Below are 12,920 nucleotides of genomic sequence, written 5' to 3'. Positions count from 1 at the left end.
GTCCAACAGTCCTGACTTGTCAAAGAATCCTTAAGTTTCCACTTCATCGATTAGGCTGGCCTCAAACTCCCAGAGACCCACCTGCCTCTGCTGGAATTAAAGATGACTGCCACCAGCCCCTAACTTTGATCTTTGAGATTCTGTCTCTCACTGGCTGGCCCATTGAGTCCCAGGAATTCTGAGCCTTTTCACACAGTTTCTGAGACTTGAGTTCACACTTGTGAACTCTGAGCAGTCTTTGCAACCCCTACAAGCCTTTCTTCTCTCTGTCCCCACCCCTGCCTCAAGCACACGCACACACACATTACACACACTACACACAATAATACACATGCATGTATACACAGGTGCACACATACTCACACACAGTCATACAGGCACACATAAAAGTCCATATGCTCATACACATATACATACACACTTGCATATATACACACACAGAATATACACTCAATTTCATACACATATATGTGCACTCGCTCAAATAAAAACAAGGCCACACTTTTTAGGGTCAATGCAAGAATTAAACATATTCGTTCAGGCGGTTCTCTGGGTTTCAAACTCACACTTCGCAGAGAAAATATTAGAAAAGAAATCATATGGCCTAGAATGGTGGCAGGGTTAGGGTTGTAAGGGAGACAGAAGCAGGAGGATATAGTTCCATGCCAACCTGGGCTACCCAGAAAGAGCAAGGAGGATCAGGGGTTCAGGGCCATCCTTGGATACGTAGAGTTTTGTGACCAGCCTGGGCTATACCCACTATTATCTGAGAAACTGAAAGTGAAATTGAAATACCATCCTACCGACTGGAGATGTAGCTCAGTTGTTGGAGTGCTTGTGGCTCAGTATGTAGGGTGACTGGTATGGTAGAGCATGCTTGCTGTCCTAGCACTGAGGCAGGAGAATAGCTCCTTCCGGGTCACCTGTTCAAAAGCCTCAGCGTTTGGGCACAGTACACACCTGTCACCCCAATACTTGGCATGGAAGACCCAAGATCAGGAGTTTGAAGCCAGTCAGCTCTGTGAGACCCTGTCTCAAAGATGGCCTCACGCCTTGCCCTGTCCCTGTGGACACTGGAGACTCAGAGAGGGAAGTTTCCCTGCTTCATGCTAAAGACACGGGTCGCAGGAGAAAATTTGCCCCAGGTTTTTGCAGTTGACTGGGAACAGTGGGTGTGAACTCAAAAGAGGGAAGTCCCGGGGCCTCAGTCCCCCCCATCTCACAGCATGCCTCAGTGCCTGCACAGTGGGGCCCTTGTTCACCGAGTGATGAATGGAGCAGAGACCTGTGTGTTTATCCACCTGGCAGTGGCCCAGGCCTGGGGAAGAGAAATGACCACAGGGCTTGGCAGCAAGTGTGAAACAAATGTCAGAGGTCAGAGGCTGCCATGTGGGGAGGACTGAGCTGTGGAGATGAAGGTCTTGTAGTCCAGGGACACTGGAGGGACAAGAAAGCTCACACCCTCACAGGCGGGCAGGTAACTATCTGCTTCTGAGAGGCCCAGCCAGGGCACCGCAAATGCAAAGGTCCTGCCGGCCTGGCCCAGGCATCTGAGGCAGGTGAGTGTTTATCGGTTCACACATTGGAGAGGGGAGGGAGTGGGTGGTGATGGAAGACAGGCACTCCCAGCATGAACCCTGGCATCGTCTGCTGTGACTGTGGGGCATGGTCACCTCCAAATGGTTTATTCTTGCTGTGTCTGTCATTTGGTGGCCTTCACTGCTCCCCAAAGCCCAGCCCAGCACAGCACAGCTGTCCCTTCTGTCACCTGGGTGGTGCTGTGAACAGAGTAATGGTTGTCTCTCTGCATCATAATGATGTAAGGAAAAGGAGAGGGAGGATGGAAGGGGCGATGTGTGGACAAGCGAATGGGTGGGTGGGCGGAAGGAGTGGGTTGGGTTCAGATCTGGGGTGTGATGAGAACTAAGGAGCATTAGGCACATGCGTTGCCCCTCACTCTTTAGTGGGTCCCTGTGATGTGGCTTTTGGGGACTCGGTTGTTTGAGCTAATGATCCAATCCTGGCAAATACCAAACTGGGCCAGCTGCTTTCACCTGCGTATGACTGGTCCCTCTGTCTACACTTGACATGTGCAAGATGGCTGTCCCGGCCACAGGAAGTCTGCCACTGGGCGTGGCCTTGGCCACTCCCCTTTGTCCCTCCACTGGGTACCAGGCAACCATGAGTGTCAGGGAGCAGCCTGCTTGGAGCAGTCTCAGCCTGTTCTTTCCAAATGTCTGGTGGTCAGCAGCAGGGCCAGGGCTGGTTTTCACGTTGTCCTAATGGAGTCCATGAGACGTTCGTTCATCTAGGAAGACTCGTCAGATCCCAGGAGTGTCATCATTGCCCCAGGCACAATGCCCCAGGCGATGACAAACAAGCCAGAGCGCGAGGCGTCCATCCAGGGCTCTGCAGTCAAAACGAGGCAAATTTGACTGTGAGTTCCACTGTCTTCTTTTTTCATCTTACAAATTATAACACATGATGACAAAAACATTCAACTTAAAAATTTATTGTGTCATGCTGGGCTTGGGCTCGTTGGTAGAGTGCTTGTGGTTCAGCGGTACAGTGCTTAATGGAGCACACAGCACGGTAGCCCACATGGTGCCTCATGCCTGAAATCCCAGCACTGCGGAGACAGAGGCAGGAGGATGACAAGCTCCAGGCCAGCCTCTACTCCATCATGAGATCATGGGTAAACACCTGTAAGATAAACATGGAGCTTGTCCCTCTAGAGCCCTACACACACACACACACACCATACACACATACACCACACACATACACACAACACACACACATACACACACCATAACACATACACCACACACAGACACACACACCACACACACAATCACACAGACACACACACATATACTATATACACACACACACCACACACATACACACACCACACATACACACACATACACACACATACACCATACACACACACTCACACACCACACTACACACACTCACTCACACACACACACACACTCACACACCACACACACATACACCATACATACACCACACACACATACACACACCACACACACAATCACACAGACCATACACTATACACACACATACCACACACATACACAGACATACACCATACATACACACACACCACACTACACACATTCACATATACCACACACACATACATACACCACACACACCACACATACACACACACACATACACCATACATACACACTCACACACCACACTACACACACATACACACACAGACACAAACACACACACACACACACATACACACACACGTTTCTCCTTGTTCTCCCTGTAGCCACACCCTGGTCCCAGCTGGAACACAGAGTCACCTCCCTCCCACTGTAATCCCAGCACATAATCCCAGGTGGCAGAGGTGGGTTAGCAGAGTTCAAAGGCAGCTGGGCTGTCGAGTAAGATCATGTCTCCAAATAAAACAAAAAGAAACAGAAAAAGATTATAAATTAGGCTACTTTCCTCCCCCTGCTCACCCACCCTCTATAGCTCCCTTTTGCCCAAAGAATATATCCCTGTCCTCGTTCCAGGAATGAAGCCTCCTGTGAACAGATCTCTGCCTGACCCCAGGGCCTTTGCACAAGCTGACCTGTGTGTCGGAAAGCTCTTCTTCCCTGCTTCCACAGCCCCTTTTGCCTATAGATTTCGTCTTAAACATGTTTTATCTGTTCCCAGCACAGCTAACTCAGCAAAGAGGACCATCTTTTCTCAGGGACCATGTGACTTTCCAGACCCTGTGATGTAGTTTGAAAAGCATCTGCCTCCTTCCACTTTCCCAACAACACTCCAGGATCATAACACAGAACTTCATTAGTCAGTGCAGACTGTTGAGAGCCATGGTGGGGGTGCATAGACAGCTCTGGAAGGGTCATGAGGATGAGCCCCTGCCCTGTGATTGGAGAAGTAAGAGTCAGGCCACTGGACATGCTGAGTCCAGTCTGAGAAGATGAGGAGGGGAGCAAGAAGAAGGTGGTCTCTGGGCTGGGCGAGAGCAGCCGCAGAGAGAGAGTGACAGGGGTGACAGAGTGTGCCCCACTCATACAGCCAGTATGAGTCCCGGGCTCATAGCGTGCTTGGTAGAAACGCCTTGGAGCAGTTTTATGTAAATTCCTGTGGAGAAGCGGCCAGAAGAAGCAAGGCCACCCACCGTCCCTGCACCGCAGAGATCAGAGGTCCTCTGTCTACAGACCCTCTCCGAGCAGACAATGAGTAGACAGGTCTCCCCACAGGGCTGCGGCGCCCCCGGGTCCTGCCCCCACTGCTCTCCCTTCCCCCAGGACCTAAAAGAGCCCTCTCCTTGTTACTCTGGAATTTTCCTCCTGGTCTTCCAAAGCCTTCAGGAACACATTAAAGGAAAATATTGCCAGTCTAAGCAGAGTGATTTTATGGCTGTCAGGAGCCCGGAATCAGACCAGAGAGTGGAAAGGCCTGCTCACACTACAGACTTTCCTGCCAACCACTGGGACCTGACCCACCCTCCAAGTCAACTCTCCCGTCCCCTCCAATCTATCCCCAGGTTCCCCTGACTGGGAAGTGGCCGAGAGAGGCAGACGTGCAGGCTGATGAACGTTGAACGGTTTATTAGCTCAGCACATGCCGGCTTTGCTTTTGTTGCTGGTGTATCTATACACGGTGTGCTGGGTCTTGGTTGAAAGCATTGTCCCCTCTCATCCCAGCAAGAGGAACCGAAACTCAAGGTCATTTCAGCTACATAGTAAATGCTTGACCAGCCTGGGCTACATGAGATCCTGTCTGAAAAAGATAAGATATACATAACCACAGACATCTCCACTCAAACCGGCCACAGTCATGGCCACCTCAGAGTGTGTTTGGGATGGGGATGTACTATTTAATCTCCTATTCTCTTACCATCTAAAACAGTACAGTGAAATTCCATCCAAAGAGACCTTCCTGTGGTGGCTCAGAGTGCAGAGGGGCCTAAGAGCCCTTCCTTCCGTAAGATGGATGCCCCGGCCACTCTGAATGACAGTCTTGAGTCTCTGTGGGAAGTGGTGCTTTGAGGCCAAGCTGAAAGCCAGCTCCTGACACCCCTGCATGTCCCCAATAAAGCTACTGTGGCGTCTAGGTTCAGATGGGCCCCCAGCTGCTGAGCCCACCGTCCTGTTCAAAGAGTTCTCTCAAACAGAGGCTAGGAGTGTTTCAAACCCACAGCATCTTAGGCAGCTGGGTGTGGCCCCCGCTGACAACAGGCTGCTTTGAGCAGGAGACCCACAGCTTGCTGCTATTTCTAGGAAGTGCAGTGTCCAGGGCCCACCGCGGCCGCAGCTCAGGGAGGGCACCCCTGCCAGGATGCAGGGGTTCTTACACAGAAGCTACAAGCAACTAACTGGGAGGAAGCTCTGGGGACCTGGACTGCATCTGTGTTTGAGGGACCTCTCTCAGTGCAGGGGAAAAGTGCTGCTCTTCCAGAGCAGGACACTGGGGAAGGAGAATGCCTAGAACTTCCAGAACAGCCGGGAAGAGCAGGGCTGGGATGGGCATGTGAGGTGGGTTAGATCACAGAATGACCAGACAGGACTTCAGTCTACCCAGAACACAGCAGAGACAGAGATTCAGGGACAGAAAACAAAACAAAACGAAGCGGAGCTGGAGAGATGACTCGGGTTAGGAGCACTGGCTGTTCTTGGACCTGTGTTTTGGTTCCCAGTATGTGAATGGTGGCTCACAACCCTCTGTAACTCCAGATCCCTTTTCTGGCTTCTGTTGGCATTGCATATTCACGGTGCACAGACACACGTACAGGCCAAATGTACAAACACTTAAAATTAAAATAAATAAATCTTTAAAATTAATTTAAAAAAGGAGGAAACAGAAAGGCAGAGCCTCGGTGAGATCAGTAATGCCTTCCTGCTTTTATTTGAATAGTGAATGAACCGTTTTAAACGGACAGACACGCCTACCTGCTACTCTGTGCACTTTGTAGGGTGGTGGGGTGGCGGGGCCACCTGAAGCCTATTCGCAAGAAAGGCACAGACAGACACCAAGCCATTTCAGATCACAGCGCCAGCAGAGGGAGCATGGCCGTCAGGAGAGCTCCACCCAGAATCAGAGCTTAGCTGCTGTGGCCTCCTTTCCTTTCTCTCATCTCTCAGAGAGACGGGGGAACAGTTGAAGACATTCCCTGCACCCATGCTGGGTAGTTCCCTACTGTGGATGACTCCAGCCCTGAGGATCTGACGCCCTCTTCTGGACTCTGAGGGCACTGCAGTCATGTGCACAAACCGCAGGCTACGTAAAAATAAAATCTTTAAGGAACAGGAGTAATCCCTGAAGTTTGGTCCTGGCCTTCACGAGCATGCATTCATGAGCACATGCAGGAACAAGCACACATCAAGCACTCACATGCATGTGCACACATGCACTCACAAGCATACTCACGTGATCATAAACTCCTGTACACATGTGCACACTCACACATATGACACATGTAACTATACAAAACACACCAACTTGCAGCCTGTGTCCACCCCCATGCCACCATTGTCTGGTGTCATCACTACAGAAGGGGCATCAGATCCCATGGTTGTGAACTCAGGAGCTCTTAACCGCTGAGCCAGTGCTCCAGCCCGACTTAAAATAAGTTAAAAAGCCAGGTAGGGCGTGGTTGTGCATGCCTTTAATTCTACCACTTGTGAGGCAGAGGCAGGTGGATATCTGTGAGTTTGAGGTTTGAGGCTGACCGGGTCTACACAGTGAATTCTAGCTACACAGTGAGACTCTGGTTTTTGTTTTTATTTTTGTTGTTTTGTTTGGTTTCTCTTTGTAGCCCTGGCTGTCTTGGAACTCGCTCTGTAGACCAGGCTTGTCTGGACCTCACAGAGATGCCCCTGCCTCTGCCTCCCAAGTGCTGGGATTAAAGGCATGTGCCACCACTGCCCGGCTAAACCTGGTTCTACACATAGAAATAAATAGTTAAGAGTTGGGCAGGGTCATAACTGCCTGTAACCTTAATGCTTCAGGAAGGAGGGGCAGGAGGAACCACCGGCGCTGGCTGCCAGCCCAGCTCTCCGCTCCGTGAGAAATGCCACGGCAGAGGCTGAAGGGGAGTGATAAGCAGGACACCCGACACTGGTCTGGCCTTCAGCCACTTTCATAGCCTAGGTCACCCTTGTGAGCGAACATCCGGGTTGCTGGGAGCATGCCTAGCTTCTGTCCTTCACCACGGACACCCATGGGCACCCTGAACAAGGACAGGCGAGGCCAAGAAGAAAGCTGCCTGCCTAGGGAATGGGGCATACTCTCCACTGTATTTTGTGCTGGGCCAGCGAGATGTCTCAGCAGGGGAAGGAGCTTGCTACCAAGCCTGACAACCTGGGGGCCACAGGATGGAAGGAGAGAACTGACTCCTACACGTGGTTCTCTGACCTCTTCATGTGCACCGAGGCAAGGGCTCCTCATTCCAATAATAAAAACAAGTGTGATTTAAGATGTGCCGAGGTTCTCCATCAGTGTATATCTGCGTGGGATGGGCCATCTACACAGTCTATCCCCAGCCCCATTTCCTTCACCAGTTCTCCAGTTCTGTTCCTTCCAATTTCCTGGTCTCCCATCCGAAGCCACCGGCACAGCCTGTGAATCAGTGTGCAATTACAGGCCCAGCTTGTGGTCCCTCTAGAGTGAGCACCAGGTGTGCGGGTAGAGGTTCCGGCCAGTCAAGAGGATCAGCCTTCAAAGGTATCCTCCAGGGATGTCCCAGAGCAGGGCTCCACAGCTGTCTGCTGTGGGGTGGGGGGCTGCATATGGTGCAGAACCTTCTAGAAAACAGGCCAAGTCCTCTTTCCTCTGTGTAAATCACAGGCCTCCCCAGAGCCATCCGAGCTGCCTGTGATGGCTGGCTGAGGTAGCATAGCAGCTGTGAAGGCTGTGTATTCGATTATTCTTTATTTGGTTCTGTAGTTTTAAGATAGGCAGCCCTGGCTGGCATGGAGCTCACTGTGTAGACCAGGCTGGCCTTGAATTCATAATCCTCCTGCCCCAACATTCCCAGTGCTGAGATTAAAGGCATGTGCCACCATGGCTGGGTTGAGTTGTCCTTCTCTGAGAGCTGATCTTAACTCAAACTTAATAATAGTTTAGGATGATCCTGAACTCTCAATTCTCCTGGCATTGGGCCTGGATAAATCTATTTTAGATTCTGAATTATGTATGTGATTGTCTGTATTGTGAACGTGTGGGAGTGTGTGTGCATGAGCATGTGTATGTGTGAGGGTGTGAAATGTGTGTGAGGGTGTGTGTATACCTGGGTTCAGGTAGCATTGGAGTCCATTAGATCCCCTCAATCTGTAGACTCAGGAACTTGAGTTGCCTGCTGTGAATGCTGGGAACGGAACTGTCTTCTGCAAGAGTAACAAGCCCTCTTAGTCACTGAGGCATCTGTACTGGTTGGTTGTGTGTCAACCTGACACAAGCTACAGTCATCAGAGACGAAGGAGCCTCAGTTGAGGAAATGCCTCCATGAGATCCAGCTGTAAGGCATTTTCTCAGTTAATGATCAGTGGGGAGGGCCCAGCCCATTGTGGGTGGTGTCATCCCTGGGCTGGTAGACCTGGGTTCTGTAAGAAAGCAGGCTGGGTATGCCACTGGGAAGCCAGCCAGTAAGCAGCATCTATCTCTTCATGACGTTTGCATCAACTCCTGCCTCCAGGTTCCTGCCCTGCTTGAGTTCCTGTCCTGACTTCCTTCAGAGATGAACAGTGCTGTGGAATTGTAAGCCAAATAAACCCTCTCCTCCCCACTTACTTTTTAGTCATGGTGTTTCATCGCAGCAGTAGAAACCCTGACTAAGACATGGTCTCTCAAACTCCTGACTCATTTATTTGATTTGCTTGTTTGCTTTTCAGAATGTTTCATTATGCAGACCAAACAGGCCTGGAGTTGTTAGTCACCTGCCCATCTCCAGAGGGCTAGGATTAAAGGTTTTGGCCTTCTGTTTTGGTTTGTAAAAATCTGTTAGATTGATTTTGATCTCATGTGTACAAATGTTTTCCTGTGGGTACATTTGTACATCACATTTGTACCTGGCGCCCATGCCAGGAAACCATGGGGATCAGAAGAAAGCATCAGATCCCTTGGGATGGAGTTACTACTGTCACATGGGTGCTGGGAACCAAACCCAGGTCCTCTGGGAGAGCATCCTGTTCTTGTAACCTCTGGCCTCCTATGGTGATTTCTTCTGAGACAGCCTTTGCTTATGTACGTAACACAGCCTGGGGTAGTGACAAATTTTACCACTTTGGTTTCTTTGAAAAAGACAGGAATATTATAAGAATGTGTTTTCATTTTAACCCCAGCTGTGGGATTCTGGGCTGCTTCAGACTGTCCACAGCAGTTGACTATGATTTACCTCGTGCTCTAGCAGGGGTGGGATTTTGCCAGCTGCAAATACTTTCTGTGATTGTGTGGCTTTGGAATTTTGGGAACTTTTCAGAGGGTGTATAAATGTGAGAGCCCTGAGGGGGTGGGGTGCTGGATAGTGATTGGTTGTGGTTTGTTAAGTAGACATGCACAAAGAAGAAACACAACAGGAAGAAATTAGATGTCCTGATGGTGAAGATCAGACCTGCCCCAAGGAACTCAATGCCCCTAACCAACAGGAAATTTTCTAACCCTAATGTGGCCTCCTTTCCAATCCCTGACTTTAAAGATCTCTCTTTCTTTCCTCTCTGTTCTTTTTTCTCTCATCTAGTCTTTAGGGGATTGAAAAGGTGGAAGGCAGAAGAACCATAGTATCTACAGGCCTGAGTGCTGGGGTAGGACTGGGTTCAGGTGTGAGAAGTTGGGGTAGAACACTGGACCCTGAGCAGGTGTCCTGTTCAGTTACCAGCACTGTGCAATAGCCGAGCCCCAGCTCTTGGGTCACTTTATTATAGATCTTTCCCGTCTTAAACTCTGAGACCCATCAAGTGGGTTCATCTTCCCAGAGCTGATGCTCCATGAAAACCAGGGCTGAAGGTCACAGATCATGAGTCAGTATATAATTACAGGTCTGGCCATTTCTTCTTCCTAACAAAGTCCCTTATTTGATATGTAGAGAAGAAGAAGAGGAAGAAGAGGAGGAGGAAGCAGAATGACTTCAGTTCTTAACTCAAAGTACACATTACTGGGACACTTTTGAGAAGTCTCAGACATGCTCTGTATGGGCACAAGCCTGTGTACCACAGGCACTGTGACATCAGACAGTGCTAGGTGTGTCTCCGCATCCTCCCGCTTGTGTGAGGCATGATCTCACTTGCATTGAATATTATTGCAGGCTGGCTGCCCCCAAGCTTCTGGGGACCCTGCCTTCTATTTTCCTAAAGGAGAGCTGGGTTTACAGGCATGTGTCCCTATGCACAACTTTTACATAGGGTCTAGCTAGAAATTTGAACTAAGGTTCACTGAGCCATGTCAACAGCCCCCTTGTTTGTTTTGGTTTTTTTAAATATATTTTAGGGCTTGAGAGATGGATCAGCAGTTAAGAGCACTGGCTGCTCTTCCAGAGGTCCTGAGTTCAATTCCCAACAACCACATGGTGGCTCACAACCATCTGTAATGGGATCTGATGCCCTCTTCTGGTGTGTCTGAAGACAGTTACAGTTTACTCATATACATAAATAATTCCTTTAAGATATTTTAGTCTTTTATGTGTATTGAGGCTGGAGAGACGGCTCAGTGAGTAAGAGCATGATCTGCTCTTGCAGAGGACACAGGTTCAATTCCTAGCACCCACCGGGCAGCTCACAACCACCTGTAACTTCAGTTCTTGGGGAATCATGTGCTTTCTCCGGCTTCCAAAGGCACTGCCTACACATACATGGTACACAGACATACAAGTAGACAAACACAGTACACATAAATTAATGTAAGTACGACTGTGTGGGTATGTGCATATATGTGCCTGTGGAGGTTAAGTGTGTCAGATCCTCTAGAACTAGAGGTACAGACAGTTGTGGGTTGCCATGAGGGTGCTGGAATCTGAACCCAGGTTTTCTGGAAGAGCAACCAGTGCTCTTGAGCCAACCCTCCAGACCCTGAATTTTGTATTAAATATATTCTAGTGTGTCGTTTCACAAATGGCTCTGTACAAAACAATCTTCCTTTAACGCAGAGATTCTGGGCCCTAGTGAAACTCACATGTAATAAAAAACTCCGAGGTTCCTGAGATGGGAGGCTGCTGGCCTCCACTGAGGCTCTCTCAAACACAAGGCAGAGTGGCTGAGGAAGACTCTTGGCACCCACTTCTGGCTTCTATATGCCCACTGACATGAAATCAAAATCCTGAGGGCTAGCCAGATGACTCTGTGCATAAAGGGCTTGCTGCAAAGGCTGAGGGCCTGTGTCTGACCCTGAGGACCCACATTGTGGAGGGGAGAAGAGTTCATGTTGTCCTGATTCCCATTGCATCTGTGGTAGTACCACCTGCATTCCTAGAGAATAAAGCAAACCAGATCTATGTTACCAGGCTGAGCTGATCTTAAGTTCTTTCCACCCCTTTCACCGGGAGGAAGAGCAGGCTGGTATTTCTGACACCACTTGCCACAGGAGACAGTGGAGGGCTTCTGCCGGAGAAGAGGTCTTGAGCCAATTCCTTGTCCTGTTTAAAGATTTTAATTTTTGAGACAATGTTTCTCTTTTTAACAGCCCTGGCTCTCCTGGTTCTCACTTTTTAGACCAGACTGGCCTGGAACTCTCAGAGATCCTCCTCCAAAAAGACAGCTGAAGTCTAGACTCACATGGTTTAATCTCATATCCTGTTGACTGACCTTGGATGTAAATAACTGTCAAGGGGTTGGTGAGATGGCTCAAGTGGGTGAAGGGGCTTCCCACCAAACCTGAGTTCCATTAATGGGAAAGAACCAACAATTCCTGCAGGTTGTCTTGTGATCCCACACACAACTAAATAAATGTAATGCAAATTGAAAAATAACAGCATCAGAGAACTTTTTTAAAAATAAAGATTTATTTATATTTTATGTATATGAGTACACCATAGCTGTCTTCAGACACCAGAAGAGGGCATCAGATCCCATTACAGGTGGTTGTGAGCCACCATGTGGTTGCTGGGAATTGAACTCAGGACCTCTGGAAGAGCAGTCAGTGCTCTTAACCACTGAGAAATCTCTCCAGCCCTCAGTGTGTGTGTGTGTGTGTGTGTGTTTTGAGATTATGTAATGATGAGTGTTCTGAACCTCAGTCTGTAGACCAGGCTGGCCACATAGTTACAGAGATCCTCCTGCCTCTGACTCCTGAGTGCTTGGATTTTAAGGAGTGTGACACCACACCCAGCCCTGTACTTACTGGAAGATCCACCTAAGCAGATGCAGCCATCCTTCTGGGTCTTTCCCTCCCAATAAATCCCTGTGAACTATGTTGTTTGCTGGGACTTCATTGTATTCCTTGGCTCCCAATTGCCAGGATAACTTATGGAGAACAGGAGAAACACTTTCTCTGGGGGAAATCTCCCCCTGCCCAAAAGGAGGATACACTTATGTGGGGGAAGCCTGTCCCTTCAGAGCTGCAACACTTACAATTCCTCCTCTGACAGTGTGAAGGAAGCACTGGGAGACCTGTGTTCCTTTTAAGTCTCCCTGCTGGCTGTGGATGCTCATCAGTTGGCCTTTGATTAGCATACAAAAGCCCTGGGTTCTGTGACCAACTTACGTGTACACCTGTCATTCCACCACCAGGGGCTTTGAGGCAGGAGGATTCCAAACCAGCTTGGGTTTTTGATAGAGAGATCCTCTATCAAAACCAAAACAGGCCGGAGAGATGGCTCAGAGGCAGAGTTGAGCTTCCCTGCGCTTACAAGGAGGGCTCACAACCTTGTAACTAGTTCTAGAGGATCTGACCCTTCTCAGCGATTCCCAGGCTAGCCCGGGCCAACG

Source organism: Micromys minutus, assembly GCF_963924665.1.
Source record: "Micromys minutus genome assembly, chromosome: 14".
In the NCBI taxonomy this organism is placed as follows: Eukaryota; Metazoa; Chordata; class Mammalia; order Rodentia; family Muridae; genus Micromys; species Micromys minutus.
This window is presented reverse-complemented; position numbering follows the sequence as displayed.